At 45.5% G+C, this 18,242-nt stretch overlaps 1 pseudogene; it reads right to left on the minus strand.

Moving 5' to 3' along the window:
• LOC138448101 (E3 ubiquitin-protein ligase TRIM39-like) overlaps positions 1–18,242 on the minus strand; it is a 153,263-nt pseudogene that overhangs the window by 103,527 nt on the left and 31,494 nt on the right.

An 18,242-nucleotide genomic window follows, 5' to 3' on the forward strand; every position in this document is an offset into this window, starting at 1 on the left:
CTAAGGAACTATTTGCTTGGGTGTGGTTGCTGGGACTACCTATCCTAAGGACTACTTTCTGAAGACTATATAAGCCACGCCCTTTATACAGAACACGCTCCGCGTTATTCTGCACACCTGCAGCGTAACGCTCACCGTGTCTGCAAACTCCAGGCCAGTCTTCAGCTACCCCCGTCCAGTTGTCTCGAGCTACCTGCAAGGGAGAAAGAGAGAAAAGAGCAGAACAAGACACTTACCTGATTTTCCATCTCGGTATTCCTGGAGTCTGTTACTGCCGAGCTGCAAGGGAGAGGACGCCAGGTTAGCTGCGCAGACCACGCAAGCTACATCGCTATTCAGAGCAACGCTAATACTTACCAGAAGCCTGCTCAGTCCAGCGGTCCATCGGAGCACCATCACGCGATCGGTGCCGATCATCCGATCGCCGCTCCGGAGCTGCCACATCTGTAGAAACATAAAAGAAGACATCAGGTTAGCCGTGCAGTGGGGAAAGCCTCATTTAGACAAAATCTTGCGCAACGCCGCTACTCACCCGGAAACAGCAATTCCTCGCAGACACGCACTACATCTTCACGCAAACTCTGTTCTGGAAATTCCACACCTGCAGAATGCAAAGAACAGCAGGTTAGTTGTGCAGAGAACAAAACTGTGGGGAAAGACTTTTAAATATATTCTTGTGCAGCACCTCTGGGATAGTATCGGTCCTGCACTATTCTACGATATGGTGATTACTCATTGCTGTGAATCTCTGCTCGCCCTCAAAGACACATTGCAAGGTACTCTTATTGCGAACGCTAAACAAAACACAACTTCATCATGTTAGCACAGAGAAATCTAATGTGCTTAAAAGATACCATTACAACCGCCCCTTATTGTCTTGTGCCCTTATAAATGCTCAATGTGCAATCAAGAATGCTGCTGCTACAAATGATCTCATCGTTGCTCATACCCTGGATGTACTGTTTATCACTGAATCCTGGTTGTACTACCTGTACTACCTGTACTACCTCTTACCATCTCCTAGTACCAGATTCCTTTCAAATCCAATGGCTTAATAGGGAGACACAGAAAGGAGAAGCTATGTTGGCCAAAAATACTCTGCAATGTGTCAATTTCTATTCTTTACACCTGTCAAATTTTGGCTTGGACATGCCAATTTACCCCTAATAATGCAGGTAATTTTATTCTGTGCTACAGACCCCCGGGGCCTGCTGGACTATTTCTAGATGCTGTGGGCGTTTATATTCGCTCTGAAGCACTAGGTCACTCAAAGTTGATTATTTTGAGCGATTTTACCATATGGTGTGACAAACCTGCAGTTACAGATTGTATACTTTTAAATGACATCTTGTTATCTCATGACCTTCTTTTACTATCTAATCAACCAACACATAAGGTGGTTTCTGCCTGGATTCTATTTTTATCCAGAGGCCTATACATAAATCACTCTGGAAATATACCGATTAGCTGGTCCGATCATGTTGTGGTCTGTTTTATTATGCTTATTGATTTTATCCCATTTTGCAAGAATTTTCCTGTAAATCTGAAACTTTGCTGCTGAAAGAAAGATTTAGATTGCATAACTGGCGATGAACTGTTAAATGACCCAACGGTAACTCAATGAACTGTAAGCAGCACAACCTTGTATTCTCAAGTTATGACTACGATGCAAACCAATTGTGATGCTATTGCTCCTTGCAAAATTGTTAAGAAATCTGCTAAAAAGAATAACCAATGGTATAATGACAAATAAGTCCTCAGAATTAGTTATCGAAAAACTGAAAAATTATGGTTCAAGACCAGGAAAACAAGTGCTCGTACTGAAGCCAAACTTGCCCTAAAGCTATATAGGGAGGAGATCCTCAAACCAAATCCCTATGTTTCCAAGGGCAGATAAACCTGTCTGAAAATAGATCCCAAGTTTTATTGAAGGTAATTAGAAATTGTACTAATCGCTCATGTGTTAACACTAGTCTCCAAGCATCTCAAAAAATGGCTAATGATTTTAACGTTTTTTGTGGGAAAATAATTGTGACGATTAAGAATAACAGATACTCAATATGCAACCTTACATTACAACATAATCACTAAGGCAATATTCTCAGAAAATGAATCTCTCTCTCTCTCTCTCTCTCTCTCTCTCTCTCTCTCCCTAAATTTGTCTTTTCGCCAGTCAGTTTAGAAACTGTCATTAAGGTGATAAGCAACCTACCAATTTCGTCTATGATTATGTTGCCGCTTATCTTGCGGAACAGCATGCCTCTGCAGTTGGAAAGTACGTTCAGACCTTGGTGAACACTTCATTAACCCAAGGTTGTGTTCCATCAGACCTGAAGAAATCTTATCTTACACTGGAATACAAAAGTCCCTCCAATTATCGGCCCATTGCAGGTCTTTTATGGCCAGCAAACATCTTAGAAAAAGTTGCCATCATGCAACTTTTTTTGGAAGAGAATGATATCCTGGATCCTTATCCACTAGGTTTCACACCAGGCCGCAGCACTGAATATGCATTCACCGCGGTCTGGGGTGATTTACTTGAGGCTGCCGACGAGGGCGATATCAGCAGGTTTATCATACTGGACCCATCGGCAGCCTTTGAAACAGTGGACTTTGATATCCTTAAATGAAGGCCGTCATCAGTGGCTCAGGTGACTGACACTGTTAAATGGTTCACATCTGTTTTGATGGACCATGTCCAACAGGTCAAAGTAGGCCCATATTTGTCTGAGCCCCTACCTGTCACACGCAGAGTACCTCAAGGCTCTTCTCTGCCACTGTTGTGTATATCAGTCCATTGTGAAAAATGTCACTCAGTTTGATCTGTTTTACCACTCCTATGCCGATGGCACACAGATCTACATTATGTTAAAGCAACCACTGGAAGCAATGGAGTGAGTTCTGACTTGTGCTGGTAAAATCCAAAATTGAATGCTGGAAAATAAACTTCAGCTCAATCCATAAAAAAGACTGAGATTATTGTTTTCGGCTCAAAGGTTAAAGTAGCTAATGCATTACACAATGTTCCTTGCCCAACTCCATTTGGGGTTCCAATTGAATATGCAGAGAAAGTAAAACATCTTAGCTGAGTATGGCAATCTAGTACAAACTGCAATCTACATGTAAATCAGATTATTAAATCAGTCTATTTTCAGTTGAAACTCCAGAAACCTTTAATGTCTCTAATTGCAGAAACAGATCTATCAATAGTGGTAAGAACTCGGATTAATGCTCGATGGGACTACTGTAATTCCCTTTTAATGGGCATCCCGAAGTGCCCACTCCAGAGATTACAAATTGCCCATAACTCTGCTGTGGGACACATTTTCGACCTAACCAGAAGATCTACTATTTCTTCCTTTCGAAGGAGTCTTCGCTGCCTCCCAGTTAAGGTGTTTGGTTAAGGTATTTTATTTTGGCTCCGTAGAAATCATGTGAAGGGATTGAGAAGTGGTCACGCGCACGCCTTTTTGAACTCCTTGCTCATGTCATGGTAGAGAAGTGTTCAACACGCGCTAATTACTGAGCTCAGTGCGCCTGTCATGACAGCGTTTGCGGAGTCGGGAGTTGATCAAAAGCCAAACTACAAGCAGCAAAGGACTGCGCGCGCAGAAGCAGAAGTCAAGATTCTGTGCTGGTTCATAATCCAGTGAAGTGCGCAAGTCATAGTGGCAGACACTTCCAGTCTATGTCCGGATGAGACTGGCTTTGGTTCTGAGGTCTACCGACTCAGCGTAACGCTCGAGCCTGCATTGGGTGCATGGCTAATTTGGCAGCCGCTATTCTCGCCTGACTCTCTTCTGCCATTTGTTTAGCCTGCACGCGCGGAGGCCCGTAAAGAGAGTGGTTCTCCGTTCTCCCCCCCCACAGAGTAGACATTCGTTCGGGCGCATGCGCAGAGCAAGCCATCTAGTGCAGAACAAGTCATTTCAGTCGTGGAGTGAATGTTCAGCACGTAGCAGTTAAAGCAGTCAAGAAGTGAATACTTAACAGTCTGATGCAAACTGTAGAACAGTTTTTCAGTGTTCAGTGTTTATCTGACAACTCTGTTAATTCTATTCTGAAGGATGTGCAGTAGAAGTGTCATTCTGGATATGGAATAAGACTTTGCATAATTTGAACTCAAGAAGTATTCAAACCAGTTTTGCAACAGTTCATGTAAAAGCCTTTGGAATCACATTTAAAGAAGTGGAGTTCTGAGAGTACTTCTACACAGGGAAATGTTTCTTCAAGAGAGTTGTTATCAAGTCCTCTAAGCTCCTTGCAGAGGAAGACAGGTATAAATGTTTATTTGGGATAGGTGGGGAAAAAGGATCTACGTGATTTTTCCGTCGCGTACATTTCCGCAACGGAAATTGCATGGGAAATGTACGCACTACATTTCCCATGCGAACATCCAATAGCAAACCATCCATACATACACCCACACAACACACCCCCACCACCCTACTTACCTTTCCTACCTTCGCGCTGTGTCCCTGCTGCACCAGTTTCCTTTCACTTCCGTGATCGGGAACCGGCGCCGCAGGGTCCTTTTCTTTTTTTGGGCAGCTGCAGGGGTTTCTCCCGCAACCCCTGCTCACTATATTGTATATTATAGTGAGCGGGGTGTTTTGCGAGGGATACCCCTGCAGACCTCGTTTTTTTTTTGTTCGGACAGCTGCAGGGGAGTCCCCAGCAACGCCCGCTCACTATAAAGTGAGCAGGGGTTGCGGGGGATACCCCCGCAGACTTTTTTTTAACCTACCAAAAATACATACCACCAAAGTTCCAAACTTTTGGTGTTCATACCTTTGGTGGTATAAATTTCCAGACTTTTTGTATTGGCCGGAATTTTCGGTGCAGTCATTAGGGCCGAAACCGGGGAAAAAGGTACTGATAATGACTGTAATTTGTTTTTGTTCTTTCGTCTCCTGCATATTGGTGCCTTATCTGAAGACCTGAATCAGTGTTCTTTTTTATTTTCTCCACTTCCCCTTTCCTGTGGTGAAGTAGGGATCTCAGCTGTTCTTTGAGTCAGCTGTTGACCACACTTTTCTGGGGGACTGTGTGGTTCAGCACCTTCCGCGGACAAGAGCCATCAGGACAGAACACTACTTCGATCTTAACGTTATGAATTGACCAGGTATATTTAGGAATATTACTGCCAAAGGCCACCATCTTCGTCTTCGAAACATTTACGTCTTCAAAGTAGCTAGCTGCGTAACCCAAGCTACGTTCCAACCCCTTCAGTGTAAGATCAAGTAAAATGGTGTCATCCGCATATAAAAAGAGTGGAGTAACCAATTCAGTTTAAAACTGGCTGTATTGTACCTTCCTTTTTGGAATCAGGCTAGAAATCTGGGAAAAGGATTAACAATAAGGGAGCCATTAGAAAGCCCCGTCTTGTGACTTTATAGGTGGCAAACTCGGTGAGTGCCTCTTGACCAGCCTTACTAACAACTGAAGCCCTTGCATCTGAATAAAGGCAGATAATCAATCGCACGCACAATTTGTGGAGCTTATTCCACAACAGGGCCCGGTTCAAGGAGTCAAAGGCTTTCGCTAAATCTAAGAAGCCTGCGTACACTCGGCCCCTTCTTAGTGAAACATATTTTTCTATAATAGTTTTGAGAACGAAGGCATGGTCAATTGTCACGAAACCTTTTCTGAATCCTGCTTGGTAAGCAGGCAGGATATCGTTGTCTGCTGCCCACTGAGCAAGCCCAGCAGCCAGGCACCTGACAAAAATTGTGGATGCGCTATCCAACAAGGATATAGGCCGATAGCAATGGGGGGTTGGGTTGGGGGAGGCGGTGGGGTCGGCATGTGAGCCCTTCTTCAAGGCTGGTATAATAATGCTCTTATTCCAAGTGGATGGAACTACTAATGAGCATGCAATTGTGTTAAATGATTCCAACAGGATTGGTGTTCACCAATTGGGGAACCATTTATAGATGTCAGACCCGATACCATCCGGGCCCGGGGCTTTGCCGAACTTGCTATATAGCGTGTGTAACCTCGCCTATTGTAAATAGAAGCATGCTTTTCTATAGACATACTTTCCAGGCCTGGTGGGGAGCTTCTGCATCCACATTAAATAGAATTTCTTTGTAATGAGAGGCCCACATGGATGACGAGAATGAACTTCCCTTCTCTTGAGCGGTATTAAGGAACCCACAAGGTTCCAGAATCCCTTCACTTCCTTTTCCCTAATCGTCTTGTCAAGAAGAGCCCAGTGGATATCTATAAAAACGTTTTTTCTTAATCTTTAAAAGCTTTTTAAATGCTTCTTCAAGAGGATAGAATCCCTGCAGTCGTACTTTGACGCCACACACAATTCAACTTTTGTCCTGCGGCACTCTCCATCAAAACATGATGCATCATTATGCTTTTATACCTACTGACCCAATAGAGTGCTGCATGTCCAGCGGGAATTTCTTGCGATGTAGGAATTCGTTTCTCATATGCCAGGATTGTCGCCCAGGGTCTTCTAAACACCTGGGAGAAAAAGGCCTGCCTAGTAGGTTCTGTTTCAACCAACATAGAGGCTAATTTGATGTTGGGTAATATCACAGAATTTACGAGACTCTTCAGAATTTAGAGATGAATTGGAATTAGGGCTTGGTGATTTCGGGATCCATGAAAGAACCAACGGATTATGGTCACTTTCCAGGCGTTCATGGATCAAGAAATCACTCACCATCTAATACGAATAGCAATCCACCGAACAATAATCAAAGAAGCCCCAACATAAGACGTGTATGTGACCTTGGGTACAACATCACCAGGGGACCTCCCGTTCAATTCATCCAAGGAGTTGTGAAGCAAAAAGACATTGGAATGCCTGTTGGAATGCCTAGGTTCCTCTTTGGGATTCCGCAGACAGCTTCCAATAATTTCCTTTCATTGTCAGTTACTACAGCCCCCCAATTTAGCATTGACATACCCCTAAAAACTTGCATCACCAATGTCTGAGAGCAAATTTGCTAGCCACCCTTTGGACCTTAAAATGTTTTTGGAATTATCCTTCGGGTGCAAGTATACATTAACAACAAGAAGCTTGTATTCAGCGCCACTACTTCGAGACGCCAAGACCACCAACGATGGATCAGATGGGCTGGAAATTGACATAAGGTTCCAATTTAGGGCCATCTGCCCTAAAATCACCAGACCCTTTCCCGGACGGCTAGAACCCCTACGAATTATAGCACATGAAAACACCCTGAATTCTTGGAAAATGGTAGTGAGCCGAGCGTCATCTTCTAAACAGATCTCTTGCAAACCCATCATGTTTATTTTTGCCAATTTATCCAGTCGGGATTCTCTAATTTGCCTCAGACCCCTGCCACATTCCAGCTTAACTATTTTACAGGTGCCGGGGGACCGTGGCAGATCACTGACAACCACATGCCTGTGTGACCCGAGTACGGGAATAACCAATGAGTCATCTGCGGGAAAAGTAGTTTATTTTGTACCCACAGGCCCTAGAGGTGGTACTTAAAAAAATGCGCGCAGAACAGAAGCGTACACCTACACCTGAGCTTAGTTGGGCATGCGAAAAGTGGAAAAAGCAGGCTGAGAAAATCTAAGCTCCAATGCCTCTCCTGTCAGATCTATGATCGGGCAATTTAAAATCAGCTTTTACTTCCTGTGGCAACTTTGTTTCAACCTTCCTAACTACTGGCTCAACAGTTTCAGCAGTAACTACAGTTTCTCAGGGAATGTATCAAGTGCTGTGCAAATGGCAAATGTCAAGGCTCACATCCTTGTATACTTCAATTCCTTTACAAGATAAAGCTTCTAGACAATTTAGAATACACAACCGAAAGTACTGATTGGAGAAGCAAAAACAAACGTTGCAGACTTTACAAGACTGTCAGATATAATGCGTACACTTGACACCCAAAACGTCAGTCATGGCTATAACTAACGTTCTTTTGTAAGAGTTCTTATTGCCATATGTCACAAACACAGGATCAAATTATTTCCCCTCCATCCATCCAGTGGGACTTCACTCTTAACAGCCGTCCCACTGCCAGATTTACAGAGGACTTATGCAGGCACTGAGAACTCTCGTCCAAAACCCAGAGCTCAGGGTTGACGTCACTGGACCACATGCGGCTTGCGCCCTTGATCGCTGGGCCATATTGCAAATTTAGCAACCCTAAGGTGGAACATACAGGTGGCTCAGAGTTCAGACCAAAGGTTGGTAGCCCATGTAGGACAGCAAGAACAATGTAATTAATACTGCTGCTTGTAGGAACCTGCCCAACTGGACCACACTGGCATAGTGGGTTTTCAGCAGAGCTACTTACGATATTGTCCAAAGTTTGGCCCCCATTGGCATTGTTAGATAACGTGCAAGGAAGTGCTGTGCACTAAATTATGCATGCCAGCTCTGCCAGCTTATTAGATCCACCTAGCAAAGAAGTCAAACAGCCAATAATGTTCAGACATGTTTATCTTCTCAGCATCTTTTGCTCTGAAATCCTGGAGTGTGTTTAGAGAGTTACTTATTTCTGAGAAAGCAACAGTGAGGTGATTCACACAGTCAACCAAGAATCGTGAATTACTCATTACACCCTCCTGGTCGCCTACAGTAATAATATTCCTTTCGTTAGTAAGGTCTGAAGAAAAAGAGGACTGAGATGACCATAAAGGAACAGCGTACTCCGCAGCAGATTGACCAGACGAAATAGAGTGTGAATCTGTTGGCTGAGGAGGCGAGACTGTTCCCTCCCTTACTGGTTTTTAAGTTCCATCACTGCTGCTCACAGGGATAGCGTCAAAGCAGCGAACTATAGCATTAGAAAAGGCTGGTATAGCCGAGAAAACCCTTGCAGTAGTACTAGGGCCTACTACTCCAGGTAACTCGCTCCACCGCTCTGTTATGTCAATGGATGCAAGAGTTTGATCTAAACTCTCCTCTGCAAACAGTTTTCCTTATAATGGCGATTAATGGAGTGTTCTAGAGCTGCTAGGACTGATCTTTTTGAGGGAGCTTTAAAAGAGGGATGCGTGAGCTAACTTAGGATAGCTAAGGGTTCGCCCAAATCATGGACTGATGGTGTAGGACTGTCTCCCCTGAATGAAGAAGCAACTTTCCTGAGGCATAGACGAGAGCTCTGGAAAAACGAAGAAAAGAAAACAGGGGATTCCCATACTACATCATAGTTGGGAACAGAGGTCTGTGAACAGCTCAGCAAAGCTGGTTCAGCAGATGACTCAGCTGGTCCGACTGATGCTACGGTACCTTCTCCACCTACAGTGGACTGGCTGTGAAGAGCCCACTTAATGGTTTATTGCTTCACCGAACCCGATGCCTTGCCAGAGACCTCTTCAGCGCCTTGTCTGGGTATCTCCCCCCTTTATATATGTATCTGTGTTGTTTGTGCTGTCTTTCTTGATGTCCTTGTTGTGTTAGTAGTGTTCCTTGTTGTAGCGGTAGCAGTAAACAGCAGTCACCATAATTACTAGCAGTGAGACACTTGGGCGCCTCCAAAAACACCCCACAGCAAGAACGGAAGACTCAGCCATACGGCAAAGTTTACTGACATTATTATCAAACAAATCGACAGGGATCACTGTAGAAACAAATGAATTCTCCAAGGTTCTCGTCTTCTGATCGTATATTTTAGTGGCAGTCAAGCACATGCAGGCTCGATATATGTATATTTTTGCGTCTTGCGGTTCAGCATTAGCGAAGAGTGTGAATATATATGTAGAGAGAGAGATGTATGTGTGTCTGTTCTCCACCTGCAGGAGTCATGCGCGTGTGCATCGTGTGTACATGCAATAAGCTAGTGCATGTTTGTGTAACTTTGTGAATGGATGGCTGTGTACTTCATGTCTATGTGTAGCTCCGTTGTGATGTCAGTGATTATGTCATTGATTTCTTTATTTGCGGTCTGTCAGCTTGTTGGTATCTCCACCTCCTCCGGATCTTCTACTGCTTATGGCCTGAATGGCTGTCAGATAGAAAAGTTTTTCACATTTGGGATAAATCGTCAATGGCGGTGAAGGGGCCAAGAGTGAGGTGCATCTGTCGTGTCTCAGTCTTCGGGCTGAGAGTCGTGTGGGGGTCATGAGGAACACACTTCTCTTAATGGTTAAATACATTTTCTTGTGTGAACTACAGTTCCCAAGAACAGTGAGTTAACTTGCATTTTACTTAATTTTCCTTTTGTGGGTCCAGCACACACCACCCTATGTGGAGTGCAGGGGGTTACATCGTAACTGTATCCCACTTCTCAGGTAACTGTTACACTAACTTGAATGATTGGTGGCAGAGGTTACTTTTTACTGCCTTTTGTGCAGGGTACTAGCAGGCTAATTTCTCAACTGCAGTACATCACCCATGGGTGACCATTTTTCCAAAATGGCCTTTCTTTTTTCGCCATGTCTTGTTTGTTAGTTCCTTCTGGGCTTTTACTCTGTTGTATAAACTAGGTTTGAGTCCTTTGTGTGTTTTGCCTTTGGCTGGCTTCAACCCTGAAGCTTGCCCAGGCTCCAGTGTGTCTGGAAAGGCAGGAAGTGAGGACGACAGCTACCCCTCACCCCTCCCCAGGTGACTGACAGCCCTTAGGCTGGGAAAAAAAAAATGGGAGTTCGCATAAAAGATGAGACATTTTTGACTACAGGCACAGTCAACAACTGCAACAAGACATCTGATGAAGAGGACAAGCAGAGGTGCTAGCAGCACCTTCCAGGACCGCAGAAGGACCAGTGAAGACTTACAGCTGTGCTGATCCAGTTTTCATTTCGACATGTCAATCTGGAAAAGTGAATACCCTTCATTTGAATGACAGACGTAACTTGATGGCCGTAGGCCAACCGTCTTATGCACCGAATTATAGAAATATAGACTGCTATGCTTGACTAACAAGCGGCCATTTTAAACGTAGCAAGAATCGCCATTTTGCTTGTTAACCATTGCTCATTGCTTTCTGTCTAAACTGCTTTGCAGCTTGCAATTCTTGCGAATTCTGCTTACTCTGCTCAACTGTTAACATTGTTGTCTGAATATGAAAGGACAAGGTCGTGGGACTGAGGAGTTCGTTGAAACTCCTCATGAGTACCTCAGAAAGGAATGCCCACGCTCCCTCTCTGTAGACTTGGGAGAGAGCTGCAGGGCATTTAATCACTTCACAGCTGCCAGCCAGTCTCGTACGATGGTAGAATATGTTAGAATAAAACAGCTAAAGGCTTGAATTATGCTCTTCCTACGGCCCCCCCTTCGCAAAACCCTTTAGAGCGTGTCGGCTCCCAGGACACGAATAGTACCTCATAGATAGCAAAGTATGGAATGTGGCTCTTCCCCCGTGTGCAGCTTGCTTCCAAGAACAGAACCACCGTGTTCTGTTCAACAGCTAAAAGATGCCTCCGCACTTTCTAATTGCACATTGTTACTAGAATAGACATCGAAAGTGTCATACTGTCATACTCGTCGAATATGTCCATCGACATCCCGAGTTCAAAGAAACTTAATAAAGAGGGGTGTTAAACATGACATTGCTGATTGTATGATATGCATTTTGTATAAATGTAACTGATGTACGTAATTCGCTCTCTTGCATCCCTCGAGGTCTAGGAAACTCACGTCGTGGGGCGTGAGACCAGAATTGGCCAGTTGTGACTATTTTTGCTTGCAATAAACCCTAGCATTGGGAATTTGAACCTCGTGTCTGGCGCATCTATTCGTGTATGGTTATTGCCTTATTTCCATAGCACAAGGGACCCTAGGGGCCCCGTTCAGACAGACTACTTCCTCCATTGGGCTGGTGGGACCAACTAGCCTCGAGACCTGCTTCATTTTGGCTCCTCCCCCGACTTGATACGACTTTACTAGGCTGCAGAATCCTAATGCCCGGGAATCCCTGGCCATTATAGAGTGCATCGTCTTCCAGAGAACGAATCCGGCCAAAACTTCATGGGCACCTTCCAGGACCTCCAGAAGTAGGAATTCTTCAAAAGTTCAGCACTGAGGAAACTCCAACCGGAGCTATTAGTTTCTTCTTGGCACTGAAAAAGGAGGTGCCAAAACCGGAGCCGTTGAATCATGTGGATTGCTGCCAAGTCCCTCTCCAGAGTGTTGCCACAGAAGCCCGCCAGACATCCTCCCTCTCGTCTCCACGACCAAGAACACAGGTCTGCAGCACTGCATCAGGAAGGCATCCAGCTGGAACCTCTTCTTCAATTCTAAGGTACTGTCGGGCTTGGGGTAGAACTACCTTTGGACATTTGTAGTGCTTCCGGGTTTGGGAAGTATTATTTTCACCCCTCTAGAGTTGACCTCAACTCATCTGTGCAGGCCTTCCAGCTTGTACTTCAGGTATTCTCCTCTTGAGCTCCTGTGATTTTTCAAAGAACTCCTGACTGTTCGATTAAAATGTTCTAAGAAAAGCTGCACCAGAACTGGAACTGTCCCATTGACTTTGGCTGTCCTAGTTTCCTAAAGGCTCCTCTTCTGAACCCTATTGGCTTGCCTGCATCCCTCTGGGAGAAACTATCCATTGAACCAGTTGAAAGTGTGTTCTACTTTGACCAACCATTTTCCCCTCCTCAACCCAATTCTGGAACGGTGAACCAAACTGAGTGCCAATAGTGACCTTGATTGATGTCACTCAGTGTGCTGGAACACTTTAGCATAGAAAGAAATTCCTCACCTGTAATATTGGTTCTTGTTTAAATGAATTCTGTCTTCCATTTAATGTTATTATTAGTCGCTGTTTTTTTTTTTAAAAAGAAAGCTTTATTTGCCTTGTGTATATATAAATAAATATAAGTGTGTAAGTGTTTACTTGGTGCTTGGCATTTACTGATTTCATTGTGCTACTCTACAGCTCACATTAGCCCTCCTAAGAGAAGCTTGGCTGCTCAGTCACGCTACTGACTTGTGTAGTACAGGCCTATTTTAAGAGTTGGGTCCCTAAATACCAATAGATAAATCTTGCGAAGTCCCACACCAGTTGGACTTTACAAAATCTTACCTAACAAACCCCCCTCTACTCCGCTTGTCCACACAAGCCTGCTCCAGAGCACGTGAACCGTAAACGTTCCTCGTGCTACTGTGAGCTCAAACGTCCACTAGACTTACAGGGCACCGGTACTTGCAACAGGAATCTCCAGAAATGTTGGCTCTCTCTGCATCCCCCCCGTGATCGGCTTCAGCCGTCAGCCACCACGCTGCAATTGCTCCTCTCCTACTCTCACTCTGTGGCGCTGGTTGAGAGTTGTTAGAGGAAAGGGCCTATAGGTGTATTAGCAACATGAGCACAGCAAAGTGTCAAGCCTCACCTCGTTACCAAGGCTGTCTCCGACAGTCAAAATGGGAGCCTTCTTGAGAACTGGGTTGGGGGGACGATTGGTGCCAATAGCTCTAGATATTTTTACTTTCATTAGTACTAGGCGAGGGACAATGAGCTTGTAACAAGCAAGCTCACTGGCCCTAGCTGAGTTTTTACCAGCCCGGCAAAGCCTTCCTCCCAGTCCTATTCAATGTCCGAATAGCCGCCAAGGAAAGGGAGAAGTGACTATGCATAGTCCCTTCTCCTCATTCCCTGGCGGCCATCTTCATGGTTTACTATTTTTTAATCATTTTTTAATGACCGCTGACTGGGTACAAAACGTCACCCCCCACCCCGCATTAACCTTCAGCCCCAAAATGGGTGCTAGGATTCCTGCTGAATATGGAATCTCTTAATCAGCTGAGCATAAAGTGCACCAACTCCTTCACTGAGAAATATTTGACATCCTGCAACAAATGATTTATTTATAACAGGTCTGTCGGAGGGGTGACGAATCTGGAGACTTTGTCTCTTCTTCGCTAGGGAGAGCCATCCCCTTGGAGGCTAGCCACTTTATGATGGACAGCATTAAAATCCACGTAGCCAGCTCAGTAAAAACACTGGGTGTCCATCTCGACTCCAACCTAACAATGACAAGGCAAGTCAACGCCATTGCCACATCAGCGGCATACCACGCCAAGCTCATGACAGCAGCCAGACCCTTCCTATCCAAGGACAACTGCATCACTATCGCCAGAGCTATCCCAGGATCAAAATTAAACTACTGCATTGCAATGTTCTTAGGTACCTCCACTAAAAACATGAAGAAGCTGCAGATAATACAAAACAACACTCTACTTGCAGCTACAGGAATCCCCAAAAAGGAACACATCACAGCCACCAGGATGCAGGCACATTGGCTTCCAGTTAGAGAAACAATCCTCTTCAAAGCGCTTGCCCTCACTCACAAATGTCTCCACCACACGGCCCCACCATACCTCTGAAGGAATCCAGTTATCAGTCTCCTCAAGACCAACCAGAACACAACACGCAAACATGCTCACAGTCCCCAGAGTTAAAAGGGCCTGAGCCGGGGGTGTTAGCTTCCCTTACCTTTCAGCTCTGCAATGGAACGCACTGCCACCACCCTTAAGAGAGAAACCTCCCACCTAGCATTCCGCAAAGCCATGAAAACTCTGCTCTTCACTTAATTCCTGCCCAAATGCAATGCTTTGAAAGAAAATTGCACTAAATCCCTACATATAGGGAGGATGTTAGAAAGTATGTATCTTGTATTATGATCTGTTAGAGTATGCTATGCCGATTGTATTGAACATCTGTATTGTATGTAACTAAGCCCGCCACAAGTAACAGCGCTGCGATGCCCCTGGGCTGTATGTGTGCTATAAAAATGCAAAAATAAATAAATAAATAGGGAGGTGAGCCTGCTAAGCAAAACCCTCCCTAAGGGTTTAGGAAAGCAGGACCTCACTAGGAGTGACTCCCCTTCGGGGGATAAGAATCGGATATTATCTGCTTAGATGGGAGAAAGTAATGTGAACAATATCTCCATGTTGATGTTTTTTGTGTGACAACCTGTGCTGAAAAATACGCCCCCACTCAGAAAAGTGACCCTTGAGTGGAGGAGAAGAAACCATATGAAGAGGCGAGACTCTCAACGGAAGTACATCAGCAATGGGGGTGGGGACACAAACTGGAGGTGCGACCACGCAGCGGACGTGGTGGGCCTGGTGCCTGCAAACCGACACTGAAACCCGGAACCGAGGGAGGAGCGAGTCCTTCACTCATAACGAGAGGCCATAAGGACGAGATAACGCCAAGATAAGCAGTACCTGAAACCTGCTCATATCCAGTTTGGAAGAGAGTCAAGCCGTGGAAAAGGTCACCTTAAATAGATTCTGGGAAAGTTCCTTGTGTTGTTCCTTATGTTGTGTGAGGACACTTTCCTCACATATTTAATAATAGTAGAATGGAAACAGTCTAATTTCCCCATCCTGTTTTTTGCGTGCCTCACATAAGAGGGGCCCTCGTTCCTCCAAGGTAACCAACCCTTTTTTCTTTACTGGGGGAAACTGATACGAAGACTAATAGTGCAGAAAGGGGGCTGAAAGCATCCGAGTGGTGGTGTTGCGCCATACCTTTTCTTTTGGACGTGCCGGTACCGACATTTCTGTGCAGTAAGCAGTGTAAAGCAATGAGGGAGAGAAGCTGTCATAAGAGGTACTGAAGAAGTAGAGGAGGCTGGAAGCAACACCCTCTTACTATGTAGGAGCATGAGAATCAGATCTAGGACGAGGTACCGCAGACTAGGTTTCCGTTTCACTTCCACGTCATGTGTTTTTCCACTGAGTTGGATATCTTTTCACCAGCCCTTGCAGTTGGTGATCTTCTGTTAACTGTGCAGGTGCTTTTGGTTTTTTTCTTTTTTGAATTGTTCCGGGGCAGTGGAGTTCTTCGTTGGAAGCTGAAACTCGGAGGTGGGTGTTGCTGGAGGGATTAGTGCTGAGATCGGAGACAGCTTTGCCCAGAGACTTGGTATTTGTGGGTGGGGGGGGGGGGGGTGGAGAGGCGAGGGATGGACCTCTGATGATGTAAGGGAAAGGGGGTGGTGGTGCATCTTCTTGCGCCCTCTGATGGTAAGTTTGGGTGAGACCTTGCCCGGGCAGGAGGTTACTCTTGGGGGAGTTGTTGAGTCACATATTAGGAGGAAGGGCATTTGTGTGTCTTCTGGGGCAGTTATCATGGTGGCTCTCGTACAGGCTTTATGATTTCACATACTCCCGCCCATAAATCCCTTTGCAGCATCGATTGGCCTGCACTTTGATTGGCAGCACCAGCTTTTGTTTGCACTTCCAACTGCAACTTCACTTTATTGGTATTATCAGCTAAAAAGATGTTGCCAGACAAACACATGGGCTGCATAAATGCTACATTCTCTTCAGTCCTGGTCATAGTGCATCATACTTACGTTCTCTGCTGTTATGAATACACATATTGTACTGTTCCCTCGGACTATTCTGCTATTTGTGCAACGGTGAAGCAGAGCTGTTCCTGTCCAGGTTTACATGCAAGACTTCACTATTCTCGAAATAAAGGTGGGAGGAAATAAGTGTCCTGGATATCTTCGGGGGCAGGACAGTAGAGGAAACATTGGGCCTCATTAGGACCCTGGCGGAGTGGGTTTCCGCCAGCGGTATTCGCGGCGGACCCGTCCGCCCCACTACGAGTTCCCGTAGCGCCATGGCGCCGTTTTCCGCCTGGTTTTACCAGGCGGAGAAAACCATGGCGCTACGGGACCTCGTTGTTAATTACGCCACCGTATTTTACGGTGGCGTAATTTACTCCTTCCCCACTCCCATTATACCCTATGGGGCAAGAATGGGAATGGGGAAGGGCAGAATGGGGATTGGGGATTTACCGCTCCGCCAAGGTCGGCATGGGGTGGTAAATCCGCCAACCCCCATGGCGCTATCGACGGCTTTCCGCCGTGCTTCGCGGTGCATTTAGCACCGCGAAATCCGCCAGGGTCCTAATGAGGCCCATTGTCTTCAATTCCCTCTTCTCCTATAGCATGTTGCCGACAGATTCTGTCCTCCCCGAGCTTCGTGTTTGAGCTCTGCCGGCCAGTCTCTGCTACCAGATTGCGACTACTCGAGTGCATTTATTCAGCGTTTGCCTGTGCTTTTTATTTGTACAAAGGTGGGGATGACCTGTATGCTTGCAGTTTGCCCCCAGAGACTTCTAGCTTGTTGTGCGGTCCTAATACTGCACTCCAATAAATAGCGTGTTGCTTCTCTAGGGCCTGTTCCAAGTTCTTGGCCACTTTCTCCTCCAGTTGCCTGCACTGTTAAACGGTGGGGCACTGCTGCCGAACAGGCACCATTCTGTAATGTAGTGCTCAAGGGATTGTTTCCAGGGTTTTGGGGTTTGGTCTTGCAGTGCCTGGTAGTGGAGGGGATGTGGGTGCTTTTCTTGATATGGCACCAGAATGTAAAAGTGCCTATTTCTAATGGCGAACAGCCGGTGGAGTCTCCGTGGTTCTGTCCTGCACCCACAGTGAGTAGTCTTTATGCACAGGAAGGATCTGTTTGCAGAACTGGTGGTGTAAAGTTTCTGCAGGAGGTTTGCCAATTCTGCACACTCTTGCTTCAGTGATGTTCCCCACATCTCACTTCTGTAAAGTAGGATGGCGGAACGGCGTTGTCAAAAAGCTTTAGCATTAATGTTACCAGTCAACTGAAGGGTACCCCTACAAAATATCCCCACCCAAAAATATCGCCGTCCAATGGCCGTTTGTCTCGCCATAGGTGATATATTGGGGGGATATTTTGTGGGAGCGGGGGCTGCGGGGGTGTCTCCTGCCCATTTTAAAATAAGGCAGGGGTTACAGGGGTGTCCCCTGCAGGGTCCATGGGTCAATATCACCGCAAAAATATGGCACTATTTGTGTATCGCAATATTTTTACAGGGATATTACCACATGGAACCAACTGAAGTGTAGTCAGTGGTATTACCCAAATTGTTCGTTTACAATTGTTCGAATGAACAATTGACCGAATTTAAAGGGTCACAATTGACCTTTTCACAATTGACCATATATCCATATATATACATATATAGGGGTGTTGGGGGGTTTGGCGTTGGGTGGAGGGTTGTGGGGGGTTTCCCCCCACATATATGGTACAATTGACCTTCACAATTCGGTCAATTGTGAAAAGGTCAATTGTCATTCCAACAGTTGTAAAACGAACAATTCGTATACAACCTAGTCAGTAATGTGCTGAACCTCTCTGCCATTAAGGAATAGTTTGACTGTGTTGCGGTTTCTTTGCTTTTCTCTGACATACCAAGACTTTGATCTTGCAAGGCCAAGGTCTTTCAGTGTTCTTCAAGGGGGTGAAGGCTGTATTGGGCTCTTCCCTGGTGGGTGTTAATATGGGCAGGTCACCTGTA

The sequence above is a fragment of the Ambystoma mexicanum genome, chromosome 3q (genome assembly GCF_040938575.1).
Source record: "Ambystoma mexicanum isolate Mex_15411 chromosome 3q, UKY_AmexF1_1, whole genome shotgun sequence".
Lineage (NCBI taxonomy): Eukaryota > Metazoa > Chordata > Amphibia > Caudata > Ambystomatidae > Ambystoma > Ambystoma mexicanum.